This window comes from Balaenoptera ricei, chromosome 10 (genome assembly GCF_028023285.1).
Source record: "Balaenoptera ricei isolate mBalRic1 chromosome 10, mBalRic1.hap2, whole genome shotgun sequence".
NCBI lineage: Eukaryota > Metazoa > Chordata > Mammalia > Artiodactyla > Balaenopteridae > Balaenoptera > Balaenoptera ricei.
This window is the reverse complement of record NC_082648.1, coordinates 25,843,387-25,870,324: the sequence shown is the minus strand read 5'-3', so window position 1 is coordinate 25,870,324 and position 26,938 is coordinate 25,843,387.

Here is a 26,938-nt window from a genome sequence, read left to right as displayed (position 1 = left end):
CACTAGGCTCTGAGGGAGAGTCCTGTTCACCATCTCCTTAGCCCTCACAGCCCCTTATGCAACCGGGGACAGTGGTTAGAAAACACAGATGCCAGTTTTCCATTGTATAAGAGAAGATGCCTATGCAATCTCTCATATAGGTTTTAACTGTTCAAGTTTCTTCCCTGAGTTAGTGGTTCTTTGCTTTTGTGATCATATTAAACTAAGCATTCCTCGTAAGGGGACTAATTGGAATCAGTAGAATGTTTACTCTCTCACTGCAAAACACAGGGATTTAAATCTGCTGCCTCATCTACTTAGGATTCAGTCACACTGAGGGGATGGTTTTGAGATTTTTCCACAGGGAAATAAATTTCTTCACAGTCACCATCCTGGGAAACTTGTAGTCTTTAGCTCAAAGTATAAGATTTTTTATATTATTCATATCTCATTTTTCTTACACCCTTGATTCCATATTATCTTTCTCATTCTCAGTGTCTAAGATTTTATTTCTATCTTTTTTATTTCTTTTCCTCACCTCTGTTTTTAACAATAAACCTTGTTTTTAAAACTTTCCAAATTATCCCCCAAAACAATAGTAACTATAGCAGCAAAAGACTGTCAAATTGTTTTTATAATATTTAACTTTAAGAATACTGATTTTCATAGGATGACAGAATTTTGGAATTGGAAGTGACGTAAGAGAATCTGATAGACATTTGGATGTCCTTATTGTCAAGTGCTTGCTCTAACCTTTTGCACCCTGAAGAAGGTTGGATTATGGTCCCCAAATATATCTCTGAACCTGTAAATGTTACCTTATTTGGAAAAGGGGGTACTGCAGATGTGATTATGAATCTTGTGATGGGAAAATAATTCTGGATTATCTGGGTGAGGTATAAGTGCAATCACATGTATTCTTATAAGAGAAGCAGTGGAATATTTGACACAGACAGAAGAGAAGGTAGACAGGAGAAAGCAATGTGACCACGGGGGCAGAGACTGTTGTGATGTGGCCACAAACCAAGGAGTGCTGGCTGTCACTAGAAGTTAGAGGAGGAAAGGAATGGATTCTCTTCTGCAGCCTCTGGAGGGAGGGCAGCCCTGCCAACACTTTGATCTCAGCCCAGTGATCATGATGTTATGCTTTGGCTTCTAGAAATGCGAGGGAATTGTTGTTTTAAGTCACTAAGTTTGTGGTAATTTGTTATAGTAGCCATAGGAAACGAATACACTCCTTCTCTAAAACTTGGGGGATCTTTTTGTTACCGGTTTAAAGGAGTTTGTTATAGATTCTGGACGTGAGCTCTCTAATAGGATATATAAATTGCAAATATCTTCTTTCATTTAGGGCCTTGCCTTTCCACTCTCTGAGTGGTGTCTTTTCATGTTTAGATGTTCTTATTTTTAATGAAATCCAATTTATCGAACTTTTCATTTATTGTTGTGTTTTGAGGTCTTGTTTGAAAAAATCCATTTATTACTCTCAACATTTAGGTTTAAAATCCATCTAGAATTTATTTCAGTGTTTGGAGTAGAGTAGGGGTCAGATTCATGTTTTTCCCATATTTCATTTGTCCCAAGTTTCATTGGACAAATGTTTTCTTACTATACTGCACTGGTATCTGTCATAAATCAAGACCATATGAATCAGCTTTGCTTGTCTGGGAAGCAGATGCCAAGATGGAATTAGAAGTATGAGAGACTTATTGGAGGTAAAAGATAAAGGTAATAAAGATATCAATAAATCGGAGAAGGTATAGGAATAGGCAAGGGAAGTCTTCATACCTGTGAAGATCTGACGCTTATGAAAGAAGAGAGGGAAAAAAGGAGGAATGTAGAAGAACAGCCTCAGAGAGCAGTCCTGACCAATTCCATAGAGAGCTTCAGAGCATAGATGACTGTTAGAACCCTCCTGCACTGGGTAGATATGGCAAGACCCTGGAACTCCCACTGTGCTCAGTCTTTGGCTGAAGCTCCCCAGGGAGAATGTGTCCTCTATCCCAATGCTGCAAGAGCCACTTAGGCACTGTAGCTAGTGCAGACCTGAGGCAGTTTGCTTGAAGGAAGATCTGAACAATAAACCTACAAGGCTTCCATATTCCACTGCTTGCACCCTACAGATTTACTTCTCATGCATATTCAGACTCCACGATTCCCAGTTGGTCTCTTTTCCTGAGAGAATACTCAGAAAAGGGTAGTTAGTAGGATGAACAACAGCTCTCATTTTTGCAGTTGTTCTCAGTGCTGCAATTGCTACTTATTGTCTTTACTCCTCTGTTATCCATTCTAAATTCTTCTCACCCTCAGCTCTCACTTCTGCAGGTCTTGGTGGTTTACCTGTGTGATACTGCGATTTATAATAGGAAATATATATTTGGTCTTTGTCTCTGTTCCTGGCACAGAGCTCCTAAAACCCTTGTATTTCCTAAGAGATAAGAGGGATAAGGGTGAAAGGAGCATTTTCATTATTCATAACAAGCGTCTTTCAACCACACCTGAGTTTATGTTAATGAGATGACTTTCGGAAAAGCCCGTAAGGATGGGGGGCTGCTTACCAGGAACCAACCATGTGATTAGAGGGTTAGAACTTTCGGCTCCACCCTCCCAACCTCTAGGGAGGGGAGAGGGGTTGGAGGTTGAGTTAGTCCTCAGTGGTCAAGCATTTAATCAATCATGCCTACTTAATAAACTCCATAAAAAACCCTGACTGAAGGAAACTGGAGAGCTTCCAGGTTGGTGAACACGTGGAGGGCTGAGTGGGTGATGCGCTTAGAGAGGGCATGTCTGCTCTGCGTTCCCTCTCCATACCTTGCCCTATGCATCTCTTCCATCTAACTGTTCCTGAGTTGAATCCTTTTTATAAAATAATGGTAATCTATTAAATAAAAAGTTTTCTTGAGTTTTGTGAGCCATTCTAGCATATTATGGAACCGAAGGTGGGGATCACGGGAACCTCCAAATTATAGCTCATTCCTCAGAAGCACAGGTGACAACCGGACTTGTGACTGGCATCTGAAGTGGGGGCAGTCTTGCGGGACCGAGCCCTTACCCTGTGGGATTGAACACTGTCTCCAGGAAAATAGTGTCAGAATTGAGTTACATTATAGGACACTCAGCTGGTGTCAGAGAATTGCCTGGTATGGGAAGAACTCCTATACATTTGGTAGTCAGAAGTGTAAGTGTAGTAGTAGAAGAGAGTAGAGTATGGAAAAAGGGGAGTTCTCTTTCACAGCCTGGTAATGTGACTCAAATCCTCATTTCAGAGTGGTTTGAGCCCTTGGTAATCGTCTCCTTCTCAGGCCAGGGTTGCTGTACATGTCCCTTTACAGTAACATTTGGACAAGGAAATACCAAGAGGCACCTAAGCGGGTCACCTGAGTTTCACACATATTCTGTTCTACCTCAGCTTTATCTCATCCTACTGATCAGGGTCAATTACCCTTGCTACGACTCTGGCTCCCTTTTCATGTGACAGTTCCTGGACACAAGGAGTCCAAAATGCCAGGCAACAGTCACAGGTCAATGGGTTCCGTGCTTTGTCCTCTGAAGGATTTGCCCCCTTTGAGGATGAAAACCTCTAAGCATTGGAGAGCAGGGGTTGGGAACAGGAAGCACAATATTCCCCAGGAGCATGGAAAGTCATGGTAAGTGGGGCCATTCCTGCTTCCAATCTTTGTGTCCTGAATTCTTGTGTTTTTCCTATTAGGACAGAGCATCATATAGAGGTCTCTGGAGGATAGCACTTTATACCTAAAGGGAGTTGCCTCAGAGCTGGTACTTCAACTGCACTTACAGCAGGATAATACAATGCTCTATTAGACTGGTTGCTTCTGGATGGTATGATTTGTGATACAACCAATGCCCCCTATGACATGGGCCCATGCCCACACCTCCTTCACTGAGGTGGGATCCCTGGCTGGATGCTATGTTGTATGGAAACAGGCATTTGGTAAACCCCTGGATAGTGATTCTGGCTGAGGTTCTGTGGGCAGCAAAGGCCTAGAAGAGTGATTTATTCCTATGGGAAGAAACCACTGGCCCTTCTAGGATAGAAAGGGCCTGATATAGTAAACTTGCCATCAAGGAGCCAGATGGTGTCCTAGAGGAATGGTGTCATATTGGATCCTCGTTCCTGTCAGACTGTATATTCAGAGGTGACAATAGCTGGATCGACCTTCGTTAGTAGGTGCCCAGAATGTTGGGCTCATTTGTAGCCATTCTTGAGTGGCACTGTAATGCTTACACCTGTCAACCAAGCAGATTCAGAATGAAGCAAGCTCTGGGTTTTTTCTCTTCTATCAGATGGTCAAAAGGAGTCCCCCATGTGGCTATAGGTGTGAGAAGGAGGGGACTGGTGCAGAGCTGTGGATGCCATTGAGGTCTGTGCTTCCTTTAGCCGGTTTAACCACTGGCTCTGAAAAAAGTATATATATCTTAGTCAATTCAGGCTGCTATAGCAGAATGCTGAATGGCTGATAAACAACAGAGATTTACTTTTCACATCTCCTGGAGGCTGGGAAATCCAAGCAAGGCACCAGCAGATTCAGTGTCTGGTAAGGCCCTCTTCCTGGTTCACCGACCGTCTTCTTGCTGTGTCATCAAATGGTGAAGGGGGCAAGGGAGCTCTCTGGAATCTCTTTTATAATAATAGTAATCTAATTCATGAGGACTCCATCCTTATGACCTAATCACCTCCCAAAGTCCCCACCTCCTCAAATTGGGGATTAGTTTTCAACATATGAATTTGGGGGGGTGGATACAAACATTCGGTCTATAGCAATACACATAAATAGATTTACTATAAATTTTACTAATATGAAGGATGTATAGTACCCAATTTACAATTAATGATGAAATGAACAATACTCTTTATTTTAAATTACATATAGCCAAATTATTCTTACAGAATATTTTTGTTGATTTTTGTCAAATTCTTGCCTCCATAGCCAACGTTGTTGCAATTGACAAATTAATATAGTTCTGACATGAACGTTGATTGATTCTTTTTAATGAGTAAGACAAAAATGAAACCACGAAGATGCATGCTAGAACTTGACTTCTTTGCTAATGATGTGACTGACTTATTGGCTGAAAGGGATAATAGCTTTCTGATACTGGAATAATATTTCCTCAGTTTTTTTGTGTGTGCTGTTCACAATGTAGTGGCTATAGAAATGGCACACATTTATATTTAATCTACGTTATTAAAATTTTTCCTATTGTATTCTGTGTGGTCAATCGATATAACAATAAATCAAATTGTATTTTGTAGCACTTATCCATTTATAGGGTAGAAATATTTCTAAAATGGCTAATTTCAAACTGCCAACATGACAGCACTGAATGTGCAGTTGTGAAAAGATGCACTGTAACACACTATTAGATAGTGTGTCCACCATATAGACACAAAGTCATAAATAGTCACCAGAGAATGGGTAATAGTAAAATGTAGTAAAATAATTAGGAAGTCTTAAAGTTTGAGTATTTCTTGCTTTTATTTTAAATATGCTGTATTTAATTGTATGTAATTTAATTCTTAATAATGGTTGTGCTTTCAAAGTTCCTGGAAATTTAAGAACTGGCTCTATGAGGCAGTACATGCCAGCTCTGCTACCTCTGGCCCTACAGATGTACCACTTCTGATCATATGTCAGAATGCTTTTATGTCTGTCCAGTCTGTGACTTGGTGGGTCTGGCCGAATCCAGATCACCATGGGCATTTTTGGCCCATGGTCACTTGATGCCCCATGAGTCTAGCACCCGAACTCTACCAGGGCCCAGTAACCCACCAGGAGCTGTTTTTGAGCATGTATATACTTGGTATAAAAGATGGCATGGCCTTGTCCCAGAACCCTATGGGTCTGTATTGTGATTCTCCCCCAGGGCCTTGCCAAACACTTCACACAGTGTCTTCTCCCACCACTAACTTCTAACATAGGGTCTGTCACATGCATGGCCCAAGGGTGAGGGCAGATTCTACTGCAGCCAGGACCTGCTGCGCAGTCCTGTCCTGCTTTGGGCTTAAGCTGGTAGCCTTTTGCATCCCAGTATTTGGCTAGAACAATTATCCTAGTCATGGAATATGCTGCCTCCAGAGCCAGTAGAGGCCTATGGGGCCTTGTGCTTTCTTTCTGGGGAGGGAAGGTGAAAGATGCAGTGATTTGTCTTTTATTTTGGAGCAACTATCCTGGCTACTTGATGCTTAAATATTTACTGATATGACATGTCTCTGAACCTTCAGGAGGACATGTGTCTTATCAAGGGCTCCAGCCTTAGTGGCCAGAGGTAAAGTGGGAGCAGGTCCTGAGGGGCGCACAAGCTGTCTTGCTCACATTGTCTTGGGAGTGCTCTTAGGATAGAAATCAGGACTGAGCAAAGGAAGAAGCTGGGTCATGATGTGGCCTCAATGAAGGCCCCCTAGGGTGACCTGAAGCTGGAATGGCCCATCAAAGTTGTCCCTAGTTAGGGCAAGAGGGTCAAGTTGGCCTTCATAACCCAACATCCATGAGTCATTGGATATATGCTACTCCTGGAAGGGGGAGGTGACCTTGGTTGCAATGACCCTTTTCAGCCAAGGCAGTTCTGAAGAGAACTGACATCTGAGGGTTCCTTCCTGCAATACTCCCAGGAACTGGGGGAATAAGTCCTTCAGTTCTGAAGGAGGATCTGGAAGGCTCATCAGAAGCCCAATACTGTTAACATGCAAAAATGTTATTTACAAGGGGCCTGGAAGAGCTTACAGACTTTCAAACATAAAGACATATTTCGTGAGCAACGTTCTGGTATATCTAATTATTGATAGATTATAACTACTATTTTTAAAAGAAAAACAACCTTTGAAGAAGATAGGGAAGTTTAGGCGTCAAAGCCAAAGGCCTTTGCAGTTTTTTGCATAATGTTAGCAGGAACAGTTCAAACACGTGTAAAGCCCAGAAAATAATAATCAGACTCAGGTGATCCACTTAGATAGGAAGAAAAAGTAATTAGCACCGCATCTCCCGGATTGTTTTAAGAGCCTTAGTAAAAACAAAACGAGGAGAAATGTTTCAGAGGGCAATTCGGCGCCCAAACCCAAACAAAAATCGAACCTGAGACTTTTTATAAGAGCGTTGGGGACCGAAAGCCCGGGAAGGAGACTGCGGAGGGGGCGACGGGACTCGAGCGCGAAGCCGGGAGGGAGAGCGCAGCCCTGGGGCCGCCCCTGCTGTTGTCCGGGGTGCGGAAAAGCCGGGGCCGTCCCAGGCGGCGGCAGCCACTGCTCCCTCCCAGAGGGCGGGCGGGGGGTTCAGGCTGAGCACCTGCTAAGCCTGTCCTGGCCCGGGGCCTGGAGGTGCCCACCAGGAGGACACCCTCCCCCACAGACCCCGTTGGGGGAAATGCTGGGGGGCGGAGAGCATCGAGGGCACAGCTGGCGGGACCCCGGCTTCCCCTTCTGCCCCGCTGCGGGCAGCCAGCCCCGCGCCGAGACCCCGCTCCACCTGCGCGCGGGCTCTCGGCCCCCGGGGCCGCGGCGCTGCTGGCAGGGGCGAGCTGCCTGTGCTACGGCCGCTCCCTGCAGGGCGAGTTCGTGCACGACGACGTGTGGGCGATCGTCAACAACCCCGACGTGCGGCCCGGCGCCCCGCTGCGCTGGGGCATCTTCTCCAACGACTTCTGGGGCAAGGGCATGGCGGAGAACACCAGCCACAAGTCCTACCGGCCGCTCTGCGTCCTCACCTTCGAGTCCCTCACTGCGCGCTCGCAATTCCCCCACCCCCACCCCTCCCCGGGGTCTGGAGGTTATGGGCCTTCCTTCCTTCCTTCCTCCCTCCCTCCCTCCCTTCCTTTCTATTTTTCTCTCTCTCTCCCTTCCTTCCTTCTGCCCCCTGGGTCTGGAGGTTATGGAACTAACTTACTTTCTTTCTTTCTTTCTTTCTTTCTTTCCTCCTTCCTTCCTTCCTTCCTTCCTTTCTCTCTTTCTTTCTTTCTTTCTTTCTCTCTCTCTTTCTTTCTTTCTTTTTCTTCTCTCTCTCTCTCCCCCTTCCTTCCTTCCTTCCCTCCTTCCTTCCTTCCTTCCTTCCTTCCTCTCTCTCTCCCTCCCTCCCTTCTTCCCTTCCTTCCTTTCTTTCTCTGAGCCCTCCATGCTTCACTCCACGCCCTGCTGCCACACCACTCTCCTGAATGTTCCTTGGGCCCAGCTGTCTGGCCTTCTGGGACTAGGTTTGCCAGGTAAAACACAGGGCGCCCTGGCTCCTGGCTCTAAGGCACGGGCTGGGGAGTTGGAATGGAGGTTTCCCTGGTGTCTGCCCACCCACCTCACCCCCAGACCTAGCCCACTATGGCAAAGGAGGACCTGCGTGGACTCAGCGCCTTTGTTGGGGGGTGGGGTGCTGCTTCCAAGTTGGGAATCTTTGCAGGTTTGTGGGCAGATTTGCAGATGAGGAGGAGAATCTTGGGAGAAAAGAGAAAATCCAGACCTGTCAGTAGTCACCGAGCCCAATGATCTGTCAAAAAGTGTTTGCCATCCAGACTTGAAAATATGCAAAGTAAAGAAACACGAAGGCCTGCAGTCTTCCCATTCCTGAACTTCCAAATGAAGTAGTTTTTGTTTATTTTGTTTCAGCATTTTTGGTGTGAATAATTTACAAGTGCATAGAGGAACCATGATGCCCATTTCCCCCGTTTGGAAAGGGCCTCATTGGAGTCCTTGCTGGATGGTTAGCAGTGCCATTATGAGCGAGTGGAAGTCTTCCAGTTAATGAAGAATTATAGAGGGTGCAGGTGATCTTTAGGTTTTTTGCCTTAAGTGTACATAGACTGTCTTCAGTGCTTAGAAAAATTTTACAGGCACAGGGAACAAGGTCCCTGTGTTAGAGTTGGTCAAATACGCTGTTCATTTATTCATTCAATAAATACTTGTAGTATAACGTTTATGTGCAGGTACCCTTCTGGCCCCTGGGGATAAGGGTCCCCAGTGGTATAGCTCTGGTAAAATATGATTGAAGGCAATGGAAGTTTTACAGAGAAAAAGAGAGGATGAGTTAATAAATAGAGACTAAAATGGTATGCTTTAGATTCCTTGCAGTGTGGGAGAAAAACAGGAGGGTGATACTCCTGTGTATCGTCTAGTGAGTCCCTGGATGAAGGCATCTTTTGAAGCAGTCTATTTTTTTTTAATCAACTAATTTATTTCCTAAGTTCCTTTGGAGCAATATTCATAATTTTCCTCACTTTGAGTACTCAGTTATCCCTCTTAAAAAAACCCAAAAGCTTGATTATGCCAAAGTAATGGCATTCTCCCCACCCTGAAACACACTCACACAGTAATAGATGCTTTCTGTTCACAAGGTTCTGATTTGACCTCTGGTTACCCCAGAGATGTAATATAATCTATGCATCTCCAACTCACTCACTCCAAGCTCTGTTACATTCTAGACCCCTTGTTCTTTGTACGTGCTGAGCACACTCAAACGCACTACCCCTTCAGGCCTTTTGTACTTCCTGATTTCTCTTCCTGGAATTCTCTTCCCCCAGATGTTTTCTAGGTTTGCCCCCAATACAGTGTAAGCTCGATGAAGTGTATCCTTAGCCCCTAGAACAGTTCCTTGCACACAGTCAAGGCTCAATAAATGTTAGTGAATGAATGATTATTTTTCGTGGATGTTTAGGAAGTTTTCTAGATATTATAAGGTTGATCTCTACCTTTTTTTTTTCTTTAATACAGATATAAAATTTTCTTGGTCCTATTTTCTAGCTAGGATGTCCCTGGACACACCAGAGGTCTGGTTGCTGGGGAGTTCAGGAGTCTGATTCCTGGTTGGGGGTAGGGGTAGGTTTTGTGGCTCTCAGCTGGAATCTGCTGAGGCTGGGACTCTCCGTGGAGGACGAGGTTCTTCAGCACTGGACAGCACGTTGAAATTGGTTGTTGATGGATCTCGCTGTAAAGTTCAAATCTCTAAATACTCTGAGGGGAAACCCATAAGTGAGAGTTCGCTTCCTACGCACTAAGTAAGAACTAAATTCCTGCCATATTGGTAACCTGCTTTCCTGAGGAGGGTCTTTGTTTTTTTTTTTTTTTTTTTTTTTCTTTCTCTCTCAGTCCAGGAGCAGGAAGCCAAGGAATTGTTTTTCCCTCTTGGATTAAATAAAGTACAAGGACCTGAAAATAGGTTCTCCTAAAAGCAATTAATATGAATCCTTCACCAGTCACAGGCCTTTAAAAGAACAGAAAACCTTTGTTAAAACCATCAACCCAGAAATCACTTTTAAAGAAGATACTTGACATTTTTCTGATCTAATTTGTATTATTTGCCTACTTCCTTTCCTGAGGGTTTTCTTCTGGGATTTGCCACCTTCTTCCTACATGGGGTTAGTTATCTTGCTTTCTTTGGTGCAGTTGTCCTGTGAATACTAAGGTGACAGTAGTGACACTAACTACCCCTGAACTTGTTCATGGGTGTGGGCTCCTCTTGACCAGCTCCCCTTCCTTTTTCCACATGCTCTCTCCTTCCCTTTTCCTTTAAAGCCATGTGAGGATGTCATGCATTAACTTGAATCCTGAACTTTGCTTTCCCCTCCAAGTGCACCATATATTTGTGTTGGTACCTGGGAATTACATCCTTTGGCACTTCAGAGACATGAGGTGATGGTGATTTGCTGATTTGTTCCTGGTACTGGAGGGAATGCAGAAGAGCAACCAAAATGATGAAGGGCTAGAAGGAGTTGCCTTAGAGGAAAATGGAAGAAGACCAGATGTTATGTATTGGCTGAATGATCTAAGAAGAGTGTGGAAACCACTTATAAGCATTTGAGAGATGAGATGTTGGCAAGAGATGGGGAAGAAGAATGACCAGTTACTTTAGAGGAAGGAAGGAGAATGTGCTGTGTGTTTTGTATCGGGCTGTGAAAACTCACTGGGAAAGTGCGGTAGAACCCATCATTTGAGACACCAGAAACAGATGATAAAAGTATATTTCAGTTTTTTCTTGCTGGAATGTTAGCTTAAATGGTAGTGAATGTGTGATGAGTTACCAGAGAGAGATGAGTTTGGCTGGAAAGTGTGGCCAGTTGGCTCTCTGTAACTCACTCTTAAGTGTATAGACCTGTGTTTCTTATTATCTCAGAACTGCCTGTTTTATTTACTTGAAATGCTTAGTAAGTAGGCAGATCCCTGGGCTCCCCTGCAGAGATGCTGAATTAGAATTTGGGAATTTGGGTTTAGGGAATCTGAAGTTGGAGGCTGTCCTCCAGGACATTCTTAGAAATTTAGGAACCAGGGGATGTACGTGTCACTAGCAGTTTTAAGTAGTTTACTTGTATTAACTCAGTTTAATCCTCACAGCAACCCTATAAATTATGTTCTATTATTATTTAAAACATATGAGGAAACTGAGGCACAGAGAGTGTCAGTGACTTGCCCAGCTGACACAACTAAGAAGCATCAGAGCCAGGATTGCCCTCACTTGCCATCTGGCTTCTCACTCTGGGCCCTTCACCACCACACCAGGCGGCCTCTCTGAGGATGCTTAACTTTGAAATCCTGTCGGCCTCATGGGATGGAGCAGCCTGGGGAAGGGGTTTACACTCCACTTTTATCAAAGGTGAATTCACCTTTTCTTTTTGTTTTTAAGCAGAGGCTAATGAGTTGTTTAAGGCCCTCCCTGTCTGTGTGTGAAATGTGTGTAAGCATGGAGTGAAAGCAACTTTGAATGGAAAACTTTGGATTTGTCATTTATTTTGACAGTAAAAGTCTGAGAGAGCTTTAATTTTGAAAAGTGGCTTCTGCAATTGAAAGAGGAAGAAGTTTTCAAGAGAATTTTTATTGTTTCTCCAAAAATGAGGTTTGAGATTACCTGCCAGCAAAAACCTGAGAGACTGGACCCTAAGGAAGCATTTTGCACATACCTTTCCGGGTTAGAAATCTTCAAGGCAAGATTTTGAAGTTTTTTTTTAAGATTATTAAAGAAAGATGAGATTATGGTCCTTACATTTTAATGTTAAAAACAACTTCAGGAATTCAATAATATATTAATTTACGAACATTTAATGAACACTGATCTTGGTGTTGGATATAAATTGTTGAGCAAGATAGATAAAGTTTATGCCCACAGGAATTTAATAATCTATTAGATTGAACCACATGAAATTGCTAATGCTTAAGAGCTTTTTGAATTTCAGAAATGGCAATTTCATATGGTTCGACTTAATAGTAGGGAGAGGCAAACAACGAACAAATATATAAATGAATAAATAACTAAAATAAAAGTGGGAAGTGCCAGTGCCAGATGCCAAGCTATCTTCTTTCACCTGAAACCCTCTCTACTTTCCCTTCTCTACTCAGCTTTGTGTTGCTGGGGATGGGATTACGCAAACCACTGTTTTGCTTTGCCAGCTGGATCCTATTTAGACCTGCCAGTGGAGGGTAGAAGAGGCAGCCTGCAAGGCTAATGGGCAAGAAGGGACTCTCTCCTTCCTGTCTGCTCCCTGTGCCTTCCTGTCTGCTGGTGATTCCTTCCAACATAACTCCGATCAGGCTTCTTCATGCCACACAGCACAATGCCTTCCTGTAGCAGCAGCTGAATCCAGTTTGCAGTTTTCTCTAATATGTGCAGAATCACCTTCATTGTGGCCCCTCAGGAATATCATTGCCAGCTGAGCAGTGCCTCTTCCTCCAAGGTCTTAATTTCGACTCTGCCAGGTCCCCATTCCAAGCTTCTTCTTTAGAATAATTCCAACCACTTTAATTTGTTTCTCCAGCCCTAGAGGTGGAATCTGCTTCTAGTGGTTGATACCTTAGTGTTCTTTATTTGTCTTTCCAATTATCTAGTTGACAACTTCATACCTGGTTAACAGAATATCCAATTCTCTCTGAAAACACTTGGTGCAACCTATAGCTGATTCACTTCGCTGTACAGCAGAAACCAACACAACATTGTAAAGCAACTATACCCCAACTAAGAAAAAAAAGAGAGAGAGAAAGAAAATAAAATCAGAAAGCATCTCTACAGGCAAAAAAAAAACAAATAGAGTCACATAACCATGAACATGCACCAAGACTCTGAGGCTCTTTCCCTACTAACATCAGCCTTCTATATCCAAATCTAAAACTATATATTGTTTTGTTGATGCTCGATTCTTCTGGTATGTTTGAATTCATCTGGTTGAAAAATAAAATATTGCTCATGAAAGGAAAAAAATAAAATGAAATACTTGGTATGGCTTCTGTCTCCTGACTGATAGAGGGCCATACAGAGAATTAAAGTAGGGCGATATGAGGGATGACTAGTTAAAATTGAGTGGTCAGAGAAGTCCTCTGCAGAGGTGACGTTTAAACTAAAATCTCAAAGACAAAAAGCTGAGGGAGGCTATTCCAGGAAAAGGTGCAGCGAGTTGCATTAAGGTGGGAGCAGCTGGAGTGTGAGGGGAGGGAAAGAGTGTTACAGTCCCTGGTTGTTGAGGAGAGGTGGGCAGTGGCCAGACAGAGAGCTTGGTCAACCAGGTTAGGGCATTTTCATTTGATTGTAGTAAGTTGGAGAATTTTAAGCAGAAGAAAGGAGTGATCTACGTTCAGTTTTAAAAGCTCACTCTGGCTTTGTGTGGAGAATAGCTTGTAGAGAACCAAAATAGATGACTGGCTAGAAGGAGTGTGCTGTGGTCAAGGTGAAAGGTGGTGGTGGCTTCAACTCGGTGGTAGAAATAGAGATGGCGAGAGGTAGACAAACTGGGTAAATGCTTTGGAGAAGTTAAAGTGATGATGAATTACTTCATCATTAAAATGATGAAGTATTAATGTGTGGGGTAAGAGAAAGAGGAACTGAGGAAAATTTGTGATGCAATATATGTATGTGTGTGCGTGTGTGCATTAGGTCTCCATTAAGTCCACTCACCCTTCATGCATATGTAAACATACACACATCCCTCCACATCCCCACATCCATACACTCACACACATAGAAGCACATATGCACACGCTGGAGGCTTTCATTCAAGACGATGTGGACTCACCAATCACTACTTTTTGCACATCCTACCAGTCTACCTTCCTGGGTTTTCATCTAGTTCACATTTCTCCATCTTGTATGCAGAGATTTTTATGAGAGATTTTGATAAATGCCTTTTCAAAACTAAATATGCAAATATATTTATAGCATCCCCAGTTTAAGGAGCCTATTTTTAAAAATGAGGTTAATTATATCTTTTTCTGTGAACCATATTGGCTTCCAGTCTAATCAGCTATCCTTTTCTAAGTGTTCACAAACCATTTGGTTAGTAATCCAGTCCAGAATATTTTATCATCTGATGCCAAGCTTGCTAGCTCATCCATAGTTCTAGAATCCATTTGCCACATTTTAGAAAATCTGGAAATTTTTTGAATTCCAGGTTTCTGGCCCCTCTTTATTTCTGAGTGATTTTTTTTTCATGTAAGTAAAATTAATTAATTAATTAATATATGATATTATATATTAAGTTCTGCAGTATCTCAAGAACTATGTGAAGTTATTTCACAATGTTATCTCATTACTGCAGTTTTTTCATATTTGGCAATTCCTTTTGATATTCTAAAATCTAATTGAATACACTCCAAACACAAAGTGTTCTCCCTTAATCTATACAGAAAAAAAAATCCATGTAGGAAAATAAAATCCATGCAGATTGTATGTGCACATTTTTAGTTAGGATGCGTGTGGACCACAAAAGGTGATGCATACCTTCTATTTTATATCATTTCATGTAACTCATATGAGTTTAGTTTTATATATATACATCATATGTATGTATATAAATAAAGGATGGGAGGATATATACATCATCTATCAAGATGTTTTTATTTTTCAGATATGTAGTAAGTTCTTTGTCTCTTTCAAATGAAAGTGAAACCAAGCAGGACCCTGTGGATCCCTCCCAGGTACAAATCCTTTCCATGTCCCCCATTTCTGGTTTGTAGAAAGTAGGCTTCATTCAGCTCCCGTGACCTTCCCAGAGTTCCAAAGGGAAGATTCAAAACAGTTGCTAATTAGAAAAGTGAGGGAATGCAGAAACAAAGGAGGAGCAGTCAAGAAACAATAATGCAGCGATGGGGTCGTGTCCTGGTTCCTCCTCAAGGGATGTACACAACAATGTCTTTGAGTTCTTCTTTAAGAACTAAGGCCCCCCTCCCAGGTGGAGGATGGTAACTTCAGACTGAGCACAAGAGTCCTGGAACGCCACACTGTTACCTCACCACCAACCAATCAGAAGAAAGTCTACACACAGTCTACACACCATGGAAGATAAGGAAGTCTTTGACTCCCTCCCCAAATGACTAATTGTGATTAACTTCCCCTTTCTCCCTTTAAAAGCTTTCATAGTCAAGCAGAATCTTTGGAGTTTTAGTTCTTGGACATGAGTTCACCTTTTCTTCAGGTTGCCAGCCTCCTGAATAAAGCAATCTTTCCTTTCCAACCAACACTTGTCTCTTGAGTATTGGCTTCCGGGCGGCGAGCAGCCGAACGTGAGTTTGGTAACAAAAGTGCTATGTTGTGTAATCTAAATGTTGGTCTGTGGGAATCAGTTATGACAGCAAGGATTTGACCTAATGGATATCTTATCTTATTTCCCTCCTTCACACCTAGGCTTTCATTACCAAAAGAAAATGTGAAATAACCAGTGTTTAGATGTCATGATATGGGAAGCTAGTACTGGCTCTTTGTGGCTTTCATTTGCAAGGGAATTGAAACAAAGGGAAGAGGGCAGGGCACAACCTTTGAAAGAATGACTTAGCCCGAGGACATGACATAAACTTATTAGAACCAGATGGGTCCAAGACGGCAGACAAGTCAATTTCCAGTAGACCTTGAGCCTCAGTATACACTTGCTGTAACACATCAGCAAGCTAAATGACACACCCACAGGTGCCATGACAGTTCCAAGGCTGACCATAAGGATCAAAAAGTGGCAGTGGCCCAATTCCTGGAAATCCCCGCCCCTTCCTGAAATAGCTGGAATTCTCCTCCCACTCATTTGCCTATGAAATTACCCACCCCTATAAAAACTGACAACTCCACACCCTGGTGCCTTTCTCGCCTTCTGAGATGGCCCACACTCTGTCTGTGGAGTGTGTTTCTCTCTAAATTAATCCACTTCTTACCTATCACTTTGTCTCTCCCTGAATTCTTTCTGTGATGAGACATCAAGAACCTGAGCTTCATTAAGTCCTGAAACCAGGTGTGTGATCTCAGTTGGAAGACCAGGGGTTTTGGCTGGGTTTAAGTCCCGGCTGTGTGGGTTCAAGTCCCAATCTGGGTTTTGGCCAGGTTCCAGTCCCAGTCACGTGTGTTCAAGCCCCAATCAGGGTTTTGGCCGGGTTTGAGTCCCAGCTGAGTGGGTTCAAGTTCTAATCTGGGTTTAGGCTGGGTTCCAGTCTCAGCATGTGGGTTCAAGTCCCAATCTGAGGTGCACAGTTTCAGAATGAGCAGGAATGTTGTAGGTAAGAGTTAAAGAATTATTGCTTTTTCTGATCATGAAAAATATGTACTTGTAGAAAATTAGGAAAATTCAGATATGTACAAAAGTGAAAACAAAACCCATGTATAATCCTACCACTAACATTTTGGTATACAGTCATCCTGAGGGATAATTTGTTCCTCCTTTGGCTATCAAAATTCTTGGATGCTCTAGTCCCTTATATAAAATGGTGTAGTATTTGCATATTACCTACGCAATCCTCCTGTGTACATTGTCATCTCTAGATTATTTATAATACCTAACACAATGTAAATGCCATGTTAATAGTTGTAAATACAATGTAAATGCTATGCAAATAGTTGCTGACATGGCAAATTCAAGTTTGGGTTTTTGGAAATTTCTGGAATTTTTTTCCCAATATTTTCAATCCATGGTTGGTTGAATCCAAGGATGTGGAACCCTAGAATACAGTGGGCCAAGTATATATCCTTCCTTCCTTTATTTATATACATATATAGGATACATATATTATATATTATATATATTATATATTTAATGAACACACACTATATATATATACATACTGTCTATGAAAAATTTAATCAGTTGATCTAAGAAAGAAATGGAAAATTTTATTCAAGCCAAATTGAGGATTATAACCCAGGAACAGCATCTCAGAAAGCTCTGAGAACTGTTCCACCCATTAGAAGTCAAAGCACAGTTATAAAGTCTTTTGAGACAGAAGACTTACATTAAATGATGTATTATTGACAGTTTACACAATCCAGATCTGCAAGTACAAAGCAGTGGGTTATTGTGACCCCTTAAAGATCAAGAAGGAAGGTTATATTTTCAGGGGTTGTCTTGTTGATGTCAGGAGAATGTCGTTCTTTATGGTTGAGTAGGTATTTCTGCCAAAGGGGGAGGTTTGGTCCATGCATAATGCAGATAAACAATGCACAATAGAGGGGAGAGGAGGCCAAAGGGCAGAGAAAAAGTTTTCATGTCTTGCCATAAAATTTGAATTTTATTTCCATATACATGTATATATATATATATATATATATATATATATATATATATATATATGATTGTTTTATTTAATGGGGAATCATAATGTAATACTGTTCTGCAATTTGTTTTTTACACTTAATAATAGATAATCAACTTTTTTTTTTTTTTTTTTACAATTCAGTTTATAACTTGTTTTGTTACACAGTGTAGGGGAGCAAAATTTGCCACCCCAAGATGTCTTTTTTGGCATGTGGGTTACTTTAAGCTGATTATTTTTAAGGAACAGAATGCTCAGGAAGTCTTTCTTTTTACTCCCCTTTAGCTGCCTAAAGAATTTAGATAAAGGGTCTATCCCTGGAGTAGAGCTATCACCAGAGGTGTCTGCAAAAAATACAGGCTGAGTGTGGTGGGGAAACTCAGCAGGTTCTAGAGATCTGAGTCCACTCTGTGTCCCACTGTCTCTGCACGGCCCAGCAAATATTTGTTTACCAAACATTTGTTTTTCTATCTCCATGTGAATTGTCTTCCTCCCCTTTGAAGACCCAAACCACTACTCTCAATATTCCCTTTTATCTTTAGATGAAGATGGTATTTAAAGTGAGGGTTTCAGACATTTTGGTGAGTTACTCAGTTTTCCTGGGTCTCTACCAGGTATACACATTGGTAAACTTTTGTTTGATTTTCTCTTATTAATGTCTCACATTCATTAAATTCTTAGACCAGCCAGAAGAACCTAGTAGGGTAGAGGAAAATTTCTTCCCCCTCAGCAACAGGTAAGACCTTTGAGACTTTTCCCGTGCATTCATATCTTTTAAACACAAAATTGGAACCCACTTATATATAATCTACTTTTATAATCTCTTTTATAACCTACTTTTAAAACTAGTTATATAATGAAAATATATCTCCATGTCATTATAGTTTCACATTATCATTTTTCATTGCCCAGTAGTTCATGGTATGATGTTACCAAAAATAATTTGATCATTTCTGTATGGTTATAGACTTTTAGTTTTCTATTTTTCAACTTTTTCTCCTATAATTAATGTGGTGAGGAGCATTCCTGTATATATATATCTTTGTGCACTTCCCTAGTTATTTCCTCTTATCAGACTTCTGAAGGTGAAATTGTAGAAGCATTATGTACTTTTTAAAGCTTTTGATACATATCACTATATCTTTTCCAACTTGGACATCCACCAATGGTATAAGATTGCCTGTTCCCTCTCACTGTAATTGTAAAACAAAGAATGTTGCTCACCATCTGGTTCAACCAAGAATTAAGTCATTAGCCACTGCAGTCACTGACCAACAGTGCATCCTGAGAGGAATTCAGGATGAAAACAAGGTCGAGGCATTCTGTGCTTTGGAAAAACAGGCCCCTAGATAGATGTATAACTCAGGAAGAATTATAATGAACCCAGATTCTTGCATCTTCCCATACCCAGGAAAAGCACTAAAATTATTAACTGAGGTACCTGTTCCTTGTGGCTAGCAGTAACCTTTTACCAAGATGTAGGCTCAACTGAACGTATTCCCTAGCTAAATCATATACATACTGGCCTCTCCTCTACCTCGGCGGAGCAGTCCCTCAGAGCTACTGAGAGGCTTTATCCCAGACTATAGTCCTCAGTAAGACCCTGACTAAAAGTTAAAACTCACAGCTCTCATGTTGTGTGAATTTCTCTAAGTCAACATGATCATAAATGTGAATGAATTTTAAACAAATGGCTTTGTTGTTCTGGAAAGCTCAGCCTGATGAGGAGGAAAATCATGTAAAGGCAGCCACAGGGAACCTCAGCCAAAGGCTCTCTGAGGGGGGTGAGACTGTCCTCTGAGGACTGGGACCTCGTCTTGCCCTTCTCTCAGAGGTTTGTTTTCCAAATGCTGTCTGAATCCAGCAGTGCTCTCACTATTTCACTTTACTGAGTGTGATGCTTACCTGTGTCTTAATTGGACTTCCTAGTTGTCCACTGCTCTTTCCTTATTTCTTCTGGGTGGAGTCTTTGAAGTGAGTTATTTCCCATCAGGCTCTTAGGAAAGTTGAGTTATAGAGAGGTTGTGTTAACACACAATAGGGTCAAGTCTCACTGCAGGGCACTGGCCTTAGATCCCACCCAACGTGTTATTGTTCCAGTGGGAATGGAAATGGAATGGAAAACAAGATGGTTTCTATACCTCTTAGACTGATCTGTCAAAAGTAATCTGGGTTGTTCAAAATTCTGTGGGTTATAAGTTATGCACCTATCAGGTATTTAGCATAAACATACACCATATGTAAAGTCTAGACTTTCACATTCTCAAATCATTTGGCAAAGAGGAAGTGTTTGCACAAGAGAGGGAAGTCAGGGGCGTGAGAATAGACATGGGACTGTTGTTTTTGAAAATGGTTCTGGAGTGTAGACAGTATAGGCAACTTTAAGGACATTGTATGTGCTCTCCTGCCCACCCTCTACCCACTACCTCCCACCATCTACATGTAAATTTCCCAGTTGGGGATATTATATCCTGTTTAAAAAAATCTGATAACTTTTAGAAGTCTCTTTGTTCCTCATTTCTATCTCATGAAATTTCTTTTTTTTTTTTTAAAGAAAGTAAAAGTAGATTTATTTTCTTTTTCTCTTTTCCTGTAGTTTATTTTTAATATTCAAATTCATTACTCAAGTTGGTGGGGATTTATATTAGCAGGCTTTAATAAAAATTCCAAATAGTTATGGCTTTGTCTATTCTTTGAAATCTCAGCTGCAGCTACTGATACGTCTTTTGATGCCCTGAGGATCCACTTGTGGGGTGGTAATTAGATGATGCTTGCAGATGCATAATCTGGAAAGCTGGTTCCTAGTGGCACCCCAGGTGAGAGGACACATTCATGCCTGGTTTTCCTAATTGCAGGTATGATCATAGGAGGACAGCTCAGTGATTTCTGCCTCATCTCTGGTTGCTGTGACTCTGACCCTTAAGCACTGCCGGACTTGTCTTTGAATATTCAGCAGTTTAGGAAGAACCAACAGAGTAAATTCAAGGGCAGGAGGGCTTGGATTGCATTATGTGTGGGGTGAGGGGAGGAACTGGGTCAGCAGCTGCCACTTGCTGTTTATGTGAAACCAAAGTTTCTTGAAATAGTATTGTACTGCATTTGCAGTTATTCCCCACCATTTAATTTAGGACAAGAAGTAATATTTACTCAAACATACAGAATAACCGATGTTGGAAGTAATTTTTAACTTATTAATTGAATAGCTTATATTTATAAAGAACAGATTTCCTCTACTTTCCTTATGGTATTTACTGGTATTCTTTGAATGCAAGAATCACATATTGTTGTTATCTAATGTATTTTCATGCAATACATATTATTTTACACTGCCTAGTGACTCTTGTGTTGATATACACCTGTGATGAAACAGGCTACAAGAATTGTGGGGACTTCCCTGGTGGCCCAGTGGTTAAGAATCTGCCTGCCAATGCAGGGGACACGGGTTCGATCCCTGGTCTGGGAAGATCCCACATGCCATGGAGCAACTAAGCCCGTGAGCCACAGCTACTGAGCCCACATGCCACGACTACTGAAGCCCGCATGCCTAAAGCCTGTGCTCCACAACAAGAGAAGCCACTGCAATGAGAAGCCCGCGCACCACAATGAAGAGCAGCCCCCGCTCGCGGCAACTAGAGAAAGACCACACGCAGCAACGAAGACCCAACACAGCCAAAAATAAATAAATAAAATAAATAAATTTATTTAAAAAAAAAAGAATTGTGGACTTTTACTTTTGTTATGGTGTTGCTTATTGCTGTGTACTCTATTCACAACGGAGTGGTAAGTGTAATTAGAATATGGAAAATAGACCCAAAAAAAGAAAAGTAAAAGCTAAATTGATCTTTCTTTTTTTTCTTTCAAAATCAAATATTCCACTTGAACTGAAATGACATGTGATAAGGAGGGAAAACAAAAGTTCACAAAAGTAGTTTCTTTATCATTATAAATCACTAGCTGGCTCTACTTCACAGCTTCCCTTTATTAGAGTTCAAAATTTCCTTTGTTGTACCTCCAGGACCAACTGCTTTTCTAATTAACCACTATTAACATTATAAGTAAGAATAAGGGTCACAGATTTTATTGCAGAAATTTCAAGATCCTAGGTGTTCTAAGCAGCACCTAGGAGTTGAGTTTCCTACCATACTGAGTTATTATTCCTCTTCTAAATTTATGCATTTCCCTCACTCTTCTTTTATATTTACAGTATTTTAATGTAGAACTGTTATGCTCTACAATCACCAAATAAATTTAGCACGTCTTTCTTCAAATTAGAAAGACAGAATTCTGTGACCTATACATTATATTTAAAGTTATTAAAATTTCGGCACAGTCCTGTTGTGGGTAATAACACAGAGTTATTTGTCTAAAAAGTATAGATATTCTGGCTCTATGACCTTCCTGTGATCATGAACCAAGATGGTGTTATGAGACCACTTTTTCCACTCACAGTACCCACAGCTAGTTTACACTAAGCCAGCAGGTGTACATGCATGGCTGAGGGAACACAAAAGCTTTTTAAGGGACACATGGGACTTAGATGTAAATGAACATATTTTCAATGCCTCAGTGTCCATTTTCCTAAAATTGCCTGATCATCGACCTGTAATCATGACATTAAACTAGTTCTCCTTTCTCTCCTCCCTTCCAAAATTGCCCTTCTCTCAATTTATAAATATAAGGCATACCTCTCACCCCGAGTGGTATTGTATCACAAGTATAAAACTGCTGAGGCCCCAAACAATCACACAATTTGAAATTCTGGGGTCAGTAAACCCTCCTTTCATTAAGGCACCAACAAACCATCATAGAGCTTTGTGTCTCTTCTTTCTTTTTCTGTAAAGGGTAAAGCGTGGCATTAGAAGCAGGATGTTTTGGCCCATGTTGGTATTGGCATGAATGGAATTCAGAAGGGAGTGATTGTTATAGGGATTATTGGAAATATATTTATTTGAATTTTAAAAAATGAAGTAAGCCTTTTATTTCCAACAGAAAGAAGTCTTATTTGGCCAATAGATTTGATAAAGAAGAGTGACTTTTTCAGTTAAGTTGTATGGTTGGTATTTTCCATAATTTGAATAAATGAATCTTTAGCACCAAGACTTTGGTTAACTTATATTCAAAGCATGTGTTTGGGAGATAACTTTCGATAAATAGCTCATGTTCCATCAGAGTCTGAACTTTCTGAGCAAAGACATGTTTGAATAGCAAACAGCTTTGGAAGCTAGGGATAGCATATCCATCAGGTGGGATTTAAAGATATACTGCCACTTTCTGAATATGTGAGTTAAATAAGGTGCTGTTAAGTAAAAGAGTAACAGGTGTAAGCAATGATATTTTGTTAAGTCTTGGAAAAGTCTTTTTTGTGCTTCCCAGAAGCTGAGAAGGTGAATGACTCTAGGAAAAGGGTAGGAAGTCAGTTTGCACGTATGGAGAGTTCTAATTATTTGCTTTTGAAAAAATGGAATGTGGATATACTGAGTTGTCAGCTGATACTTTAACAAATATATGTTCAACATAGATCATTGTATAATTTTTGGCATATAACATGAAAGGAGTTTAAAGAATTGAGTCATTGCTCAATTCTTTAAACAATTGTTCCTTCCACTTTCACTAGTTCATGTGAACGATTTATAAAGACAAAAACTAGAAGTAGAGTGGGTGCTGCATGTTCTCTCCTTCTAGCAACAAGTAATAATGCTCTCAGATACAAGTAACAAACAAAACAAAACAAAACAAACCCTAAAACACTCAAAATAGCCACATTCATCTTACTGAGAGGTGCATATTATATATTAATACTTATTTATAAAAGATTATAATATATTTATGTTATATTGATTGTGTATTAATAACTGTAAAGACAACTTAATCCAAAATAATTTTTAACATTTATAAAGCCTTATGGTCAAAAGGAAAATTTTTAATTTCTGTACATATTTTGATGCAGAGAAACAGGACAATCAACAAAAGAATTTCAAGCACAAAAATATGTTTACAGTAAGAAACAACGCTGAGAGGGAAATGGAATGGAAATAGGAGTTTTAGGAGAAAAAAGGATATAAAATGAGCTTGTTCACATTTGTATAAACAGAAGATCATCAGCTCTAATTGTTATTGCATTTAGATACCATGCCGTACATATAAAGCAGTGATATCACTTATTTTATAACGCCCACACTTAGGATAAGCTGGAAATAACATTCTTTTAACTAACTAAAATCATGAAGAAATTTAGACATCAGTTTAAAATGGTAAAATTTAATACATTGTTTAGAAAATTATTTTAGGAAATAAATGAGGAAAAAAGACTAAAGACCACTATTCTAAGTTCTTTATAATGTCCCTATGACATTCTCTGTAGGATAAAAGTATTAGACAGTAGTATTATACTTCTACCAAGTGATTTGTTTTTAGCCCAGTTAAAAATCTGTGCTAACAGCAGTGTGGGGACAATTATTGGAAGAAAGAACAAATGAGTAGGGCAGGTAACTCTCCTGGTTTAAAGTTTGCAGAGAGGGAGTGTCTTAAACCATAGGGAAGCTGAGGCAATATGATCACAAGCTGATGGAATTTAGATTGGAGACTAAGAAAGGAGAATATCCTATTAGTAAAATGACCTTTTAAAAAGGTTTCAACACACTTTAGCACTAATTGAAAAGAATCCATGGAAACAAGATAGAAGAGCAAAGTAATTGGAGACTTGGACATTTATTTAGGGAACTATGTTAGAGAAGGCCATTTGCATTTACAAGAAGATGGAAGAGGTGTAGGAAGGAGGTGAGAAAATTTGTCTGAGGAATCAAGTTACACTGTGAAATGAAAAACTGAAGACTCATTTAAGTAGACCCCAGTTCAGTTTTCTAAGAAGGAGAACATGAAATAGGACAAAAGATGCATTTTGTAGATGACAAAGGGATGGAAATGTATATAAGTACACACACACATAAAAAGATCATAGGGAGAAAGAGAGTAAGGGGAACTATTTTTTCATTGTTAACTGCTGAACAAAAAAACAAAGACCCTAAATGATACCAGACATGATGACAAATTTATTAATCAACCTGTCTACTTCCAGTTTTATTGAGATACAATTGACATATAATTTAGTTTAAGGTGTACAACATAATGATTTGATATATGTATACATTGCAAAATGATTATCACAATCAATTTAGTTGACATCCATCACCTCACATAGTTACACATTTTCTTTCTTTGTGAAGAGAATTTTTATGGTCTACTCTCTTAGTAATTTTCAAATATACAATGTAGTATTGTTAACTATAGTCACCATGCTGTACATTAGATCCCTGGAATTTATTTATGTTATAACTGGAAGTTTGTATCTTTTGACTCCTTTCACCCATTTCACCCATTCCCTGCCTCCTACCTCTGGCAACCACCAATCTGTTCTTTGAGTTCAGTTTTGTAGATCTCACATATAAGTGAGAACATACAGTATTTGTCTTTCTCTGTCAGACTTATTTCACTTAGCACAATGTCCTCAAGATCCATTCATGTTGTAGCAAATATCAGTATTTCTTTTTTCATGGCTGAATAATATTCCTTCATTATCTATCTATCTATCTATCATCTATCTATCTATCTATCATCTATCATCTTCTTTATCCATTCATCCATTGATGGACACTTAGGTTGTTTCCATGTCTTGGCTATTGTAAATAATGCTCAATGAACACGGGGGTGCAGATACCTTTTTAACACAGTGATTTTGTTTGCTTCAGATATGTTCCCAGAAGTGGAACAGCAGGTTTAAATAGTTTTCTTTTTGGTCTAAATTGAAATGTTAACGTGATATAATTCGACTATTTTATCTTCCATATTATATATACAATCAACAAATAATGAGTTTGCAAGGCACTCTGCTAGGTGTTGGGGGTGGTATGTGAATAGACATAACCTGGTCCCTGCCCATAAATTCCTTAAAATCTCAGAGAGAATGCATATAAATGGCTATAGGAATAAGCAGTATGTTGTGATACAAGAGGAAAAACTTTCAACTTGGACAGATAGAGAAAAATTCATTTACTGCTTTTCTTTGCAAATATTCGTGTACACACTACCCAGCAGCACTGAGAGGAGCTGAAATGCAGCAGTGATTGTGACCGAGCCAGTCCCAACCCTGCTGGTGGTGTTGGGGTGTGAAGGGCATGTGAAGCTCTCCCTAGCAGTGGTAGCTTGCAGTTTGAGGCAGAACTACTGAGGTGAGAAGGGGTGAGGGCTTCAGGGCATCATTAAAACCTGAGCCATGCTTGCGCAGTTTGTCATTGCCTCACTCCAACTTGCTCTATCCCCAGGAGCACCTGGAGGTCTGGTGTTCTCCATGGCTTGCATATCCACATTTGCAGTGAGAGTATTCATCCAAGCCCAGGGACCCAGCTTCACTCCAGGACCTCATCAGGAACCTGATGAGCCTGGTTCTCTGTTTAACCTTCAGGAGGCCTTGCAGGTGATGCCAAGATAAGTGCTCAAAGAGCGCATGTGTAGATGGAGCAGATCTGGGCCTCACAGTTGTCCTGAGTATAACCATTGCCTTCAGCCTGTGGGTAGGAGCTGGGTCTTAACACCATGATGACATTACACTCCCCTTGCCCACCTTCCTGATTTCCTAGTTCTTCTCAGATTCATGCATCAATGGACTGTGTTTGTTCTACCAGCAACATTATAGTAATAGTTTTCAGATCTCTGCTCCCAAAGAAAATATTCAGCTATGTCCAGAGTTTTCCTGGTTGGTCAATTATCTACTGTTACTTTACAGACTACCTAAAACTTAGTGGCTTAAAAATATTTTATTATTACTCTGTGTCTATGGGTCAGGAACTCAGGGCACAGAAGGGAGGAGTCATCTCTGCCTCAGATTTCTTGGGGCCTCATCTGTTTTACGTTAAATAGCTGAGGATTGGAAAAATCAGAGGCAGTGGAGTACAGTTAGATTTCTTACATGGAGGTCCAGAGCTCTAGGAGTTAGTGTCTCAAGACATAAGAAGTAGAGGCTGCCAGTCTCTTATGAACATGGAAACTGCCACTACTTTCATCATATTAAATTGGTCAGGGGAGGAGTGGCCAAGATTGTGGAGCAGGAAGATCTTGGGCTCAACTCTTCCCATGGGCACACCAAAATTACAACTATTTACAGAGCAACTATTGATGTGAAATGACAGGAAACTAACACAAAAGATCTACAACAACAAATATAAAGAAAGAACCACATCAAGATGGTTAGAGGGGCAGAGATGTGGAATAGTCAAGACCCATACCCCCAGGTGAGCAATCCACAACCAGGAGGAAAATACAATTGCAAAAGTTCTCTCCAAGGAGCAAGGAGTCCAAGCCCCACATCAGTCTCCCCAGCCTGGGAGCTTCTGCACCAAGAAGACAAGACCTTGGAACATTTGGCTTTGAAGGCCAGTGCAGCTTACTTTCAGGAGAGCAAGAGGTCTGTGGGAAATAGACTCCACTCTT